This window comes from Orbicella franksi, chromosome 3 (genome assembly GCF_964199315.1).
Source record: "Orbicella franksi chromosome 3, jaOrbFran1.1, whole genome shotgun sequence".
Classification (NCBI taxonomy): Eukaryota; Metazoa; Cnidaria; class Anthozoa; order Scleractinia; family Merulinidae; genus Orbicella; species Orbicella franksi.
Genome location: NC_138147.1, coordinates 13,264,020 through 13,274,394, shown reverse-complemented (window position 1 = coordinate 13,274,394; position 10,375 = coordinate 13,264,020). Strand labels below are relative to the sequence as shown.

The 10,375-nt window shown below is 40.1% G+C and overlaps 1 long non-coding RNA gene and 1 pseudogene across 1 annotated transcript in view; one reads left to right on the top strand and one right to left on the bottom strand.

Annotated features, from left to right (window-relative positions):
* Positions 1-765: 765 nt before the first annotated feature.
* The window catches only part of LOC145481350 (uncharacterized), a 36,705-nt gene continuing 27,095 nt past the window's right edge, over positions 766-10,375 (bottom strand). Inside the window, exon 3 of the long non-coding RNA XR_014048621.1 lies at positions 766-832. This is a non-coding gene — a long non-coding RNA (uncharacterized LOC145481350). The remainder of the gene's footprint in view (positions 833-10,375) is intronic.
* LOC145480403 (uncharacterized) lies at positions 1,566-2,353 on the top strand (annotated as a pseudogene).

The following is a 10,375-nucleotide window of genomic DNA, read 5'->3' as shown; positions in this document are numbered from 1 at the left end:
AAACAGCGTTGATACGAGTTATGCTCCTGTAGCAGTTCTAGTCTATTTTTTTTTACCCAGTACTGTCCTGGTCAATTTGTTAATTTAATATGTCACGAACTTTCTCAACACTCGTCTGATCGAATAATAATCAAAGTGGACAAATTCACTTGGATGACGTCTAGTTGCCAAGTTCGACACGATTTAGTGGTAAAAGCAGATAGCTGACTTTCCCAAGTTGTGGATTGAAAAAGGCGTTTCCTTCGGTTAGTAATCCTTTTTTCGTATACGAACAAAAGCTAGTGATCACTTAATTGCTACTTGTTCGCTTTTTAACGAGATACCTCCTTGTTACCTCGTGTCGTTTTCTTAAGCAGCAGAATGATCTTGATAAAGGGAATGGCTGACATGGTGCAGTTTTGTTCTTCCGCGATAAATGGGTAAAAGATCCGGACATGAGTCCTTTTTGCCTTTGACGCCTTATTTTGATTTCCATGTTTGAGAATCGATTCATGTACAGCTGTTTTCAGTGTTACTTGGATAGTGAAACAAAGAAACCTCGTGCACTGTCCTCAATAGAAGAACCAAACACACATATTTGACAAATTTCTCGCCAGCGCAAGTCCTCCAGAGGGGTATCCAATGATCCCATTCAATTTGAAAGTGCTCGCAAAATTTGGCCTTTGCTCGAGTTTCTCGCAGAAATCAGATGAGTGCTCACTTGCTCGTGCTCGCAAAATTTTTGCAACTGCTCACATGATCGGATTTTGTTTAAAACTCTCTACCGCGGAAGCATAATTTGCATCTTGGAAACAAAAATTGACACTGGAAACAATGTTTCCGGTATGGTAAACTGGGAAACACTGGGGAGACAAGCACGCGCCATGAATGTTTCTGAAAAAATGGTTCCTCGTTTTCTTGACGTTTTATTGAAACTGACCGGCCAAAGTTCAGTCCCAGGTAGTAGGGTAACCCTACCTGAAACATTTTGCTTGTAAACGCGGCTATCTTTGACCCTCTTGATAGGGACCCTATTTGTTTGTAAACAGAGCCTTAGAAAGCTTCAGATCTCCTTTAGCGTCCACTCACTGAATCACCTGAAGCTAACTGAAGTAATTATGCATCAAACGGCATAGCAAACAAGGCATAATTGGCTGTAAGCTGATAGGAATGCCTGGGATTGGTGGATCCGCGATAAGATCTTATATTAACACGTTGCCTGGTTTTGTGCCTGTTGTCCTGTTTTGGAGGTGTCAGCCAGATTATTTGGCCCAAAACAACGTTTTAATTAATAAGAGAGACATTCCAGCTAGCGGCGGAAAATTAACGAAGTGCTCGCTGCTCGCCATCTGTTATTTCTAAAGTGCTCGCTGCTCGCATGACAGAAGTGATCACTGCTCGAACTCGCAAAAATAAACGCACTGCTCGCATGCTCGCAAAGACCATTCGATACCCCTCTCCAGGTCAGCGGTGAGCTGGCAAGATGGCCGCTTGATTTTGAACTCTGCCGAGCTCGAGTTTATAATGCAGCTCTTCGATTCAAACTTTCTAGACATTTTTGAGCGTCTTTTCCTCATTCTGCTATCATGCCGGAGTCTATTTCGTCATTACGGAAGGGAAACGAAGCCCTCAAGGAGCAAATAGAGTCAATGGTCGGCGAACTCGAGAATCTCGTGAAGGAACTCAGTGCGTCGGCAAGAAGCTAATGACGCTGCTGCACTTGTCGCGGAGTCTCAGAAAAGTCTCGAGTTTATGAGCCATGGTTTTGATCAGTTCAGAAGCTTTAAAACTCATGCTAAACGTGAACTCCAGCGACTAAGTGTTCAACTCGCTGAAGTGAGCGCTAAAGTTGACCTTATTGGTAATGCAGTTCACGAAATACAGATTACACTATTTTAACACCAATATTATGGGAGTTTCTGCATTGCATCCTGAAAAGTCTGCTCTGGAGACCAGTCGTCTGTGCATTAAACTTTTTTCTGTGATTGGCGCTGAAGTTCCGATCCAAGATACTCTGTACAGCCTATGCACGCCTAGTGCCAACCAGGTCTTCACGGATGGTGGCCCGAAGCCAATTATTTGCAAGCTCATTCGAAGGCTTGTTAAAGAGTACGTGATGGCACATCGGAAGGATGCTATTGCAGCAAGGTAACTCCAGCTACTCTTGGATCCGCTGAAGATGCGCCTCCAACAGCAGTGAGACTATTTGATCATCTAACCCCGAAAATGCAGCAGTTCTTGTTTTAAAGATCGGCACCAGTACCAATGTTGCTGGGCGAAAGGCTCCATTGTTTACCTCAGGAAGGATAGCGATGCGCGTGTACTGCAAATTAAGAATACGGTTGACTTGCGTAGACTGGAAAATGGTTCCTGATCTGCTAGCTCTCCAGATAAGTACCACTATTACACTGTGGTTAGCAAGTTTATAATTGACCATGATTGCTAGAAGTGCTCGTAAGGTTGTAACATTATTATTTCGCGAGCTACCATACTTTGTCTTTGATTTTGTTCCTTTCCATGGTCAATTTAAGAATAGCCTGTGCAGTCCCTCACCAACAAAGAAATACCTAGATAAACTGGTTAGTATGCACGACCTAGATTTATTTAGTCTGAATACTGATGCAAATATAAATCCGGATTTTAAGAGCCACTGCCTGTAAATATGGAGAATCCGACGACAGGTCGGAAAATTCGGATTTTCTTTTATGGCGTCAAAAAGACCCTTTTGGTGAACTATTTTCAGAAATATACTTTTAAAGTTCCAGGGAGTTCACATTTTTGTGAAATCTAGGAAAGTTCGAAATACTGCTCAATCAACCAAGATGGCCGATGGTATTTATGCAAAATTGCACATTTTCAACAGGCCAGTACAGAAAGAACGAAACTTGCCTGGATTTCATATTGACATAGTTTGTAATTTACACGTTGATCATTACTCTGAGCTAAAAGTCATCTTGAAGTAAATATGTTTTGTTTAGTTCTTGGCCGTTTGAAAAATACAACTATCGCAATTAAATTTACACAAAAATTTCAACTGATTTTAGAGGGTCATGACTCTTCTAGTATACGCATCACTGGACAAATAAAAGGTTCTAAAGGGAGAGTTATGCTATAAGTATACCATATCTAAGTGGCTAGTTTGGCCCGTGAAAATTAAGCGCGCTAGGCGAAAATCTATGAAGGGTATTTTGACCAATTGCGCCTTTTTGGGACGAGCGAGCAAGAACTTCGTTTTCGCAGTCATATTTATGAACATAATTCGACATGTTTCATCACTCAAATTATTCTTTGGCATTATGTATCACACATGTAAGCAATAATTTATATCATACCTAAGCAATGGCCTTGGTTATAGATTGCAAAGTCCTGTAGAAATCTACGTGAGAAGACGGCTTGACTCTTGTGACGGGCCATGAAGTCACGAACGGGAGTTTCACTATTCCAAAATCGCCGTAAATTTGACAGATAAAACCGAGAAACGTTTGCTACTTCCTTTTTGGCCATTTTCCCTATGTATTTTATTCTAAAACAATCTAGAGGGAAAATTTCAAAGGCAGCGGTTTAAAACTGTGACTGGTCAATTGCATGGCGTGACACCGTGACAAGGAGCTGAGAACTATTTGCATTGTACACAAACGCTACTTATACACTTGCATTTCGTTCCGAGCAAACGTTCTATTAATCGTTGCAGCCGGGATTGGTTCCCCTTTTTTAAAGTAAAAAGAGAGAACTTATAACAAGAGATAACCAAGGAAAAAGTAGCGATGCCTTTTCTCCATTTATTCGCCAAAGGTGCTCAAGTTTTGAATGCAGGACTACCATTCCATCTTGAAGACCGACATTTTGCAAAAATCGTCTGCTTGGGCGGCTGATTTCTAGAGGACTGTGTCATCTATAACCAAGGATTATTCTGAGGTATTATTTAAAGTATTGCTTTAGTGTACAATGCACGATGTCTACGAATAATTTGTGTTATGAAACATGTCGAATTATGTTTATAAAGATGACTGCGAAAACAAAGTTCTTGCTCGTTCGTCCCAAAAAGGCGCAATTGGTCAAAATACCCATTACAGTTTTTCGTTTAGCGCGCTTAATTTTCACGGGCCAAACTAGCCACTTAGATATGGTATACCTATAGCATAACTCTCCCTTTAGAGCCTTTTATTTGTTGAGGGATTCGTATACTAGAAGAGTTATGACCCTCTAAAATCAGTTGAAATTTTACATGTAAATTTAATTACGATAGTTGTATTTTTCAAACGGCCAAGAACTAGACAAAACATATTTACTTCAAGATGACTTTTAGCTCAGAGTAATGATCAACGTGTAAATTACAAACTGTGCTAATATGAAATCCAGGCAAGTTCCCTTTTTTCTGGCTAGCCTATTGAAAATGTGCAAGTTTGCATAAATTCCATCAGCCATCTTGGTTGATTGAGCAGTATTTCGAACTTTCCTAGATTTCACAAAAATGTGAACTCGCTGAAACTTTAAAAGTACATTTCTGAAAATAGTTCACCAAAAGGGTCTTTTTGACGCCATAAAAGAAAACCCGAATTTTCCGACCTGTCGTCGGATTCTCCCAATTTACAGGCAGTGGCTCTCAATTTGTTTAACCAGTGTATTCGAAGTCGATATTACTCTCCCCACAGTTTTAGTTTACTCCAAAAACCAATTACATGTAGCACAATCTAGCAGTAATGCAACCTTCTCCTTGGTACACAATAACATCAGAAGTCTGAAGCGCAATCTCGAGAACTTCGAAGTTTATCTTTTGGTTGAGTTCGGATACCGTTTCAACGTCATTGGAGTTAGAGAGACGAAAATTACTGACTCAAATCTCTCCTCCATACAACCTGACCTTCCTGGTTATCTATTTGAATACGTACCAACACCTCTAGCCTTTGGAGGAGTTGGAATGGTCATTGATCTATTTCTCAGGTAAACAGGCATTGATTCCAAGCTTATTTTGATGAAGCATTAGAAAAATTCAGTACATCAGGTAAAACTATGTATACTATGGGTCACTTCAATATTAATCTGCTAAACATCAAGACTTGCCACTGTTCTAAGGACTTCCTACTTTCTTTGCAAAGTTATTCTTTTATCCCCCCCTATTAATAACCACACTAGAGTCTATAAAAACTCGGCCAGTCTAATTGACAATATTCTTGTGAACAAAACTGATAGTCAGATCTCATACGGTAATATCGCCTCAGACATAAGCGACCACTACTTTCAGTTTTGTGTATCTCAACCTGTGGGACAGAATCTTATCCTAAAATGCTTAAGATTCGGGATTATTCCCGCTTCTTCGAAGAACGTTTCGCGTCAGATCTGCTGCAAATTCGCTGGGACTCAATTTTATCTAACCAGAAAACCAATGTTGACAAATTGTTTTCTCGATTCCTTACTAAACTGAATAAACTTGTAAATAAGCATGTACCCTTGGTTCTATTGTCAAAACGTAAGGCTAAGCAGTTCTCTGAGCCCTGGATTTGCAATGGGCTATTGAAATCGATAACAGTGAAAAATGCGTTTTTTGTTTCTGGTGACGGGGACAAATATAAACTTTATAGGAACAAACTAGCAACTATCTTATTAGGCACAGTAAGAAATTGTATTACCATGCATATTATAGTGATAACTTAAGCAAAATACAAAATACATGGCCGGGGATAAATGAATTAATTAACAGGAGGAAATTTCCTGCAACCCCTCAGAACCTCCCAGCATCATTAACAGTTATAATTCATCGGTCGGGAGAAAGTTAGCTTGCAAAATTCCTCAGTGTTAACCATTTTAGCAAATACTTACATGATTGCAGTTTCCAGGGTTCTTTCGTTTTTTGATCCTGTCACACAGCTTGAAATTGAGAGAGAAATTATGAGTTTGCCACCTAACAAGACTTACCGCTTCTACTCTTGCCCTGTTCGTATCCTGAAACGTGCAAAGAGCGACCTAACTAAACTCTTGGCCAAAATGATGAACAACTCAGTTAGTACAGGTCAATATCCATCAAAATTATAAGATGCTTGAGTTACAGTGGTATCATAAAATAATCTGAAATAATGATGAAACCGATCCAGCTAATTGCAGACCAATCTCGTTGCGTGCTATCTCTAATCGCATCTTTGAGGAAGTAATGTGTAATTGTTTAAAGCCTTTTTTGAAGAGGAAACGGCACGGCATATTGTTTCAGTCTCAGCACGGCTTTCATGAGAAGCGGCCGACCCAACATGCACTCCTTGAAGTTGTTAACACAATTCAAAACCATCTGAATAGTGAGCCTTTTTCATGTGAAATATTTCGTGACTTTAAAAAGGCATTTGACACAGTGGATAATAGCATTTTGTTACTCAAGCTAGAGTTTTATGGAATTAGAGGTCCTGTTCTTCACGAGCGCGTTGTTCAGAGAAATGTTTCTACCCAATGTATAAAGCTTTGTTTTAATTTGTCTTGGTACACAAAGTTGGTGTCCCTCGAGGGGGCGCTAATATGGCGGCCGTAAAGTAACAAAAGCATCTGTCATTGAGTTTTGCAATCAATACAAAACGTTATTACTCTAGAGCTCGGAAACACTGATTTAATACTTTGTCTAGCGTAATGACTGTTCACTTAGCAAAAACTTAAGCCATCTTTTCACCTACGCGAGAGCCTTTTTGCGTTCTATTACAAAACGAAGAACCCTTTTGAGCTTCGCCTGTTAAAACGTAACGAGTTCCCTTACTGTGCTACTCACTTGTCTATGGTGAACAACGCTATGAGAAATAACAATGAAAACTAAACGTCAAAAGTATACTTTGCCACATGGCCCATCAGGCTGGAGCTTACCCCGACTTGCGTAGCATCAAGCGACTAGGAGTAATTCTACTCCCCCCTGGGTGGGATGCTAGTCTATCGCAGGGTTACCCCTAGCATTAAGTTCACCGGTACCCATTTGTACACCTGGGTGGAGAGAGGCACTTCGTGAGTAAAGCTTGTTACCCAAGTACACAACACAACCAGGGCTCGAACCCGGACAGCTCGATCCGGAGACGAGCGCATTAGCCATGCGGCCACCGCGCCTCCCACATACTTAACACAAAGGTAGTTCTTAAAACAAGGAGAGTAGTGATTTGGTGCATTTTGTAGTGATAAAAAATGACTATATGTCGTGGAAGACTTTGACGAAATGGTGAAATCCAACATGGCGAATCAAAGAAAGTGATCTCAATAATAAATAATAAACAGATCCTGATTATAAAATAAAATGACGTCTTGAGGATGAAATAACAAAAGATTGTGGGCCAAGCTTAGGGTCACATATTAAACGGAAAATAATTTTCATATTTCTCATTAAAAAGAAAGCCTAGGAGTTTTATTCACTCACCCTTGTACCACAGTGGGGGTATGAGTTTGCTTAATATACGTTCGAGGGTTAAGAAGCTTTAAGACATAATAAGTAACTGAAATCTCGCGACAAACTCGCCTAGTTTTCCTCATGATTTCGTTTATCGAGCAAAAACCCTGTGCTCATAGTAATAGAGAAAGGTTTTCCTTTCTAATATCATTTTGAATCAATCAGTTTCCATCAAATTAAGCTTAACAAAATAGCTAGTGAAATCCAATATGGCAGATCAAACAAAGTGCACTGGTTTAATGACGTCATAAATAAAGAATCTTATTTTGTAGGCCAAGCTTAGGCTAGGGTTATCTATGAAACGCAAAGTAATTTTCATATTTCTCAATAAAAAGAAATGCTAGGGATTACATTCACTTCTCCTTGTATCACGGTGGATAAGGAAATCTCGTGGTTAACTCGCCCTGTTTTTCTTGCGATTTCTTTCGCTATTCGGGAAAAAAAACCCTGTGTTCACAGAAATAGAAAAAAAAAAAGGCTCGCGTCTAACCAGCCTGGTTTTCTCGCGATTTCATTTATTCTGTAAGTAAACACTGTATGTAAACACTTTGCTCATGAACATAGTAATAGGAGACAAACTTGCTTGCGTTTTTCAAGAGATTTCACGCTATATTCAAACACACACTGCGTTTGATACTTGTTAAAAAAACCTCGCGAATAACTCGTCGACAGTCCTTTGCACGGTGACTAACTTGCATGGTTTTCACGAGTATGACTTTATTTTAATAAACACTGCGTTGATCTTAATACAGAATTAAAATCTCGTGACTAACTCACCTGATTTTCCCCGAGTATTCCGATATTCAAAAAGTCACGTCATTGTGAAACTGTCTGATTGTCTAACTCCACTGAATTTTTTTGTCATTGTTAAAACATCCGAAGTGAATTTTCCCGCGGCAATTTGCTGTAAGCAGTGGGTCGGTTTGGAAGAAACTTGAACAAGACACGTACTCAACATGGCAAAAGTTCAAGCTGCACTTTACATCTTGTTGTGTATCGTTCTTAAAGGTAGGTTTTCTTGGCATTGAACACAAACATAGGTCGATGTAATACAGTGCACATTGTTACGGTACACGTGACAGGTAACAGTTTCTTAATTCTATGGCGCGGAAAAAATACGAGAATACCGCAAGCAGAGTACACAAGGTATTCGTAGCTAATATTCTCCTGTAGAGAAGTCATTCAACTCTGTATTAACAGTGATTTGGTGATTTGATCTTGTGTTTACCATGCAAACTTCTGTCGGGTCAAATTATAATTATATTCATTTTTTAAACTTACGCGATCCTGCAAGTTGGGACAGTTTTCTAATCACTGTAGTTTAATATTTGTTGAAAGAGTTGTGCGAATCTACTTGGAGGAAGGCTGCATTTCCACAACGTAAAAACGACGCCTTTAGTACAATGTATAAGTTAGAGAAGTGCATTATGAAGGGCAAACAGTAACAGAGATGAAATGAAGTATTCAAACGAAATGGAGTGGAAGTTTTGATTTTTAGGGACCTTTAGTTTATTACATTATAAACATGCACTGCGTTTGATACTAGCACGGAATATCTCGCGAATAACTTGTCGAGTTTTCTAAGACACCTCCCCCAGATTCAGGTAATTCAACATTTCATTTACGCATGGAGGAAAACTGGTGACTAACTCGTATGGTTTACCAGCAGTTTTTCTTTATTTCAATAAACGCCGCATTGATATCAATAGAGAAAATCTCGTGACTAACTCGTCTTGTTTCCACGTGAAGGACAAACATTAGCAGAGATGAAATAAAGTATTGAAAGGAAAGAAAGTGGAAGATTTAATTTTTTCAGGGCGCGTTTGTTCGTTACTCTAGGAGAAGTGGTGGGGAGGGGTATCATTAGGTTTCTCTTGAGTGTAACGCAAGGTAACTTTATTTAAACACAGGGGAAAATTCCTTCAGCCTTCATTCCGGCTGGGCTCCACTTGGAACTAGGTCCAGTTGGGAAGCGGGGGTGGGGGGGGGGGGGGGGGGAAGTGGGGTCTCCCATGTGAAAAGGTCGAGTTGAATTAAAGCCCTCAAAGAAATCAAGCCTGGTGTGAAGAACACCACCCGGACATGACAGCTTTTTTCTACACAATTTCTTCTACTGCAACCCTAAAAGATACCTTGACGGCTAAATATAGTAGCGTTTCGTCCGGATCACCGTAAGCGAGAGAACATCGTCTCTTGTTGAATCCAAATCCGCCTTCCGGCCTGTCGCTCCGTTTAAAGATTGATCCAGACATTCACTTGTGCCGTTTCGATACTATCGGCGAACATGTCTGCGAAGTTGGATGAATTTGCGGTGCAAGAAATCCACTCCTATGTCAAATACATAACGGAAATTCTCGGTTGAAACTCCGTGTTAGAAATTTCCGCATTAACATTTACAGCTCCCAAGGTTATTTACGCGTACGACAGCCGATAACGAGAGGCCATTAAGATAAGTAATTCCATCGGATACGTGTAATTTGATTGAAAATTTACACCGAAAAATCATTCGGCCGTGAAAGTTCAAACTCTCTGGCTTAGTCGGTAGTCCTTCTTTTCGCGCGCTTCTTCGTCCCCAGGATTTCGCGTGGCCATAATCGGTAGTTATTTGGTATTTTCATGAAATGGGCCCGGATGACTACAAACTTTAGCTGCACCTAATATTGGCGTAAGCATAACGATTATCCTCGAGGCCAATTTTGTATTCCAAAGCTCCTGATACAAGGCTAAAGTGCACAATAAACAAACGCTACATTCCGCCAAAACTTGTGCGAAAAGGACTCAAGCTGTAGACAAATACGTTCAATGTGTCCACCCTTGTACCACGATGGGGTGATGATTTTGGTTGTAAGTCCAAGGGTTAAGGCATGCCAAGTTGTAGAAATCCTATGATCAACTCGCCTTGCTTCTCTTGTAATTCGTTTGTTATTCGGGAAAATCCCTGCGTTCATCATAAGAGGGAAAATCCCCTGACTAACTAGCCTTGTTCCGTCTCGT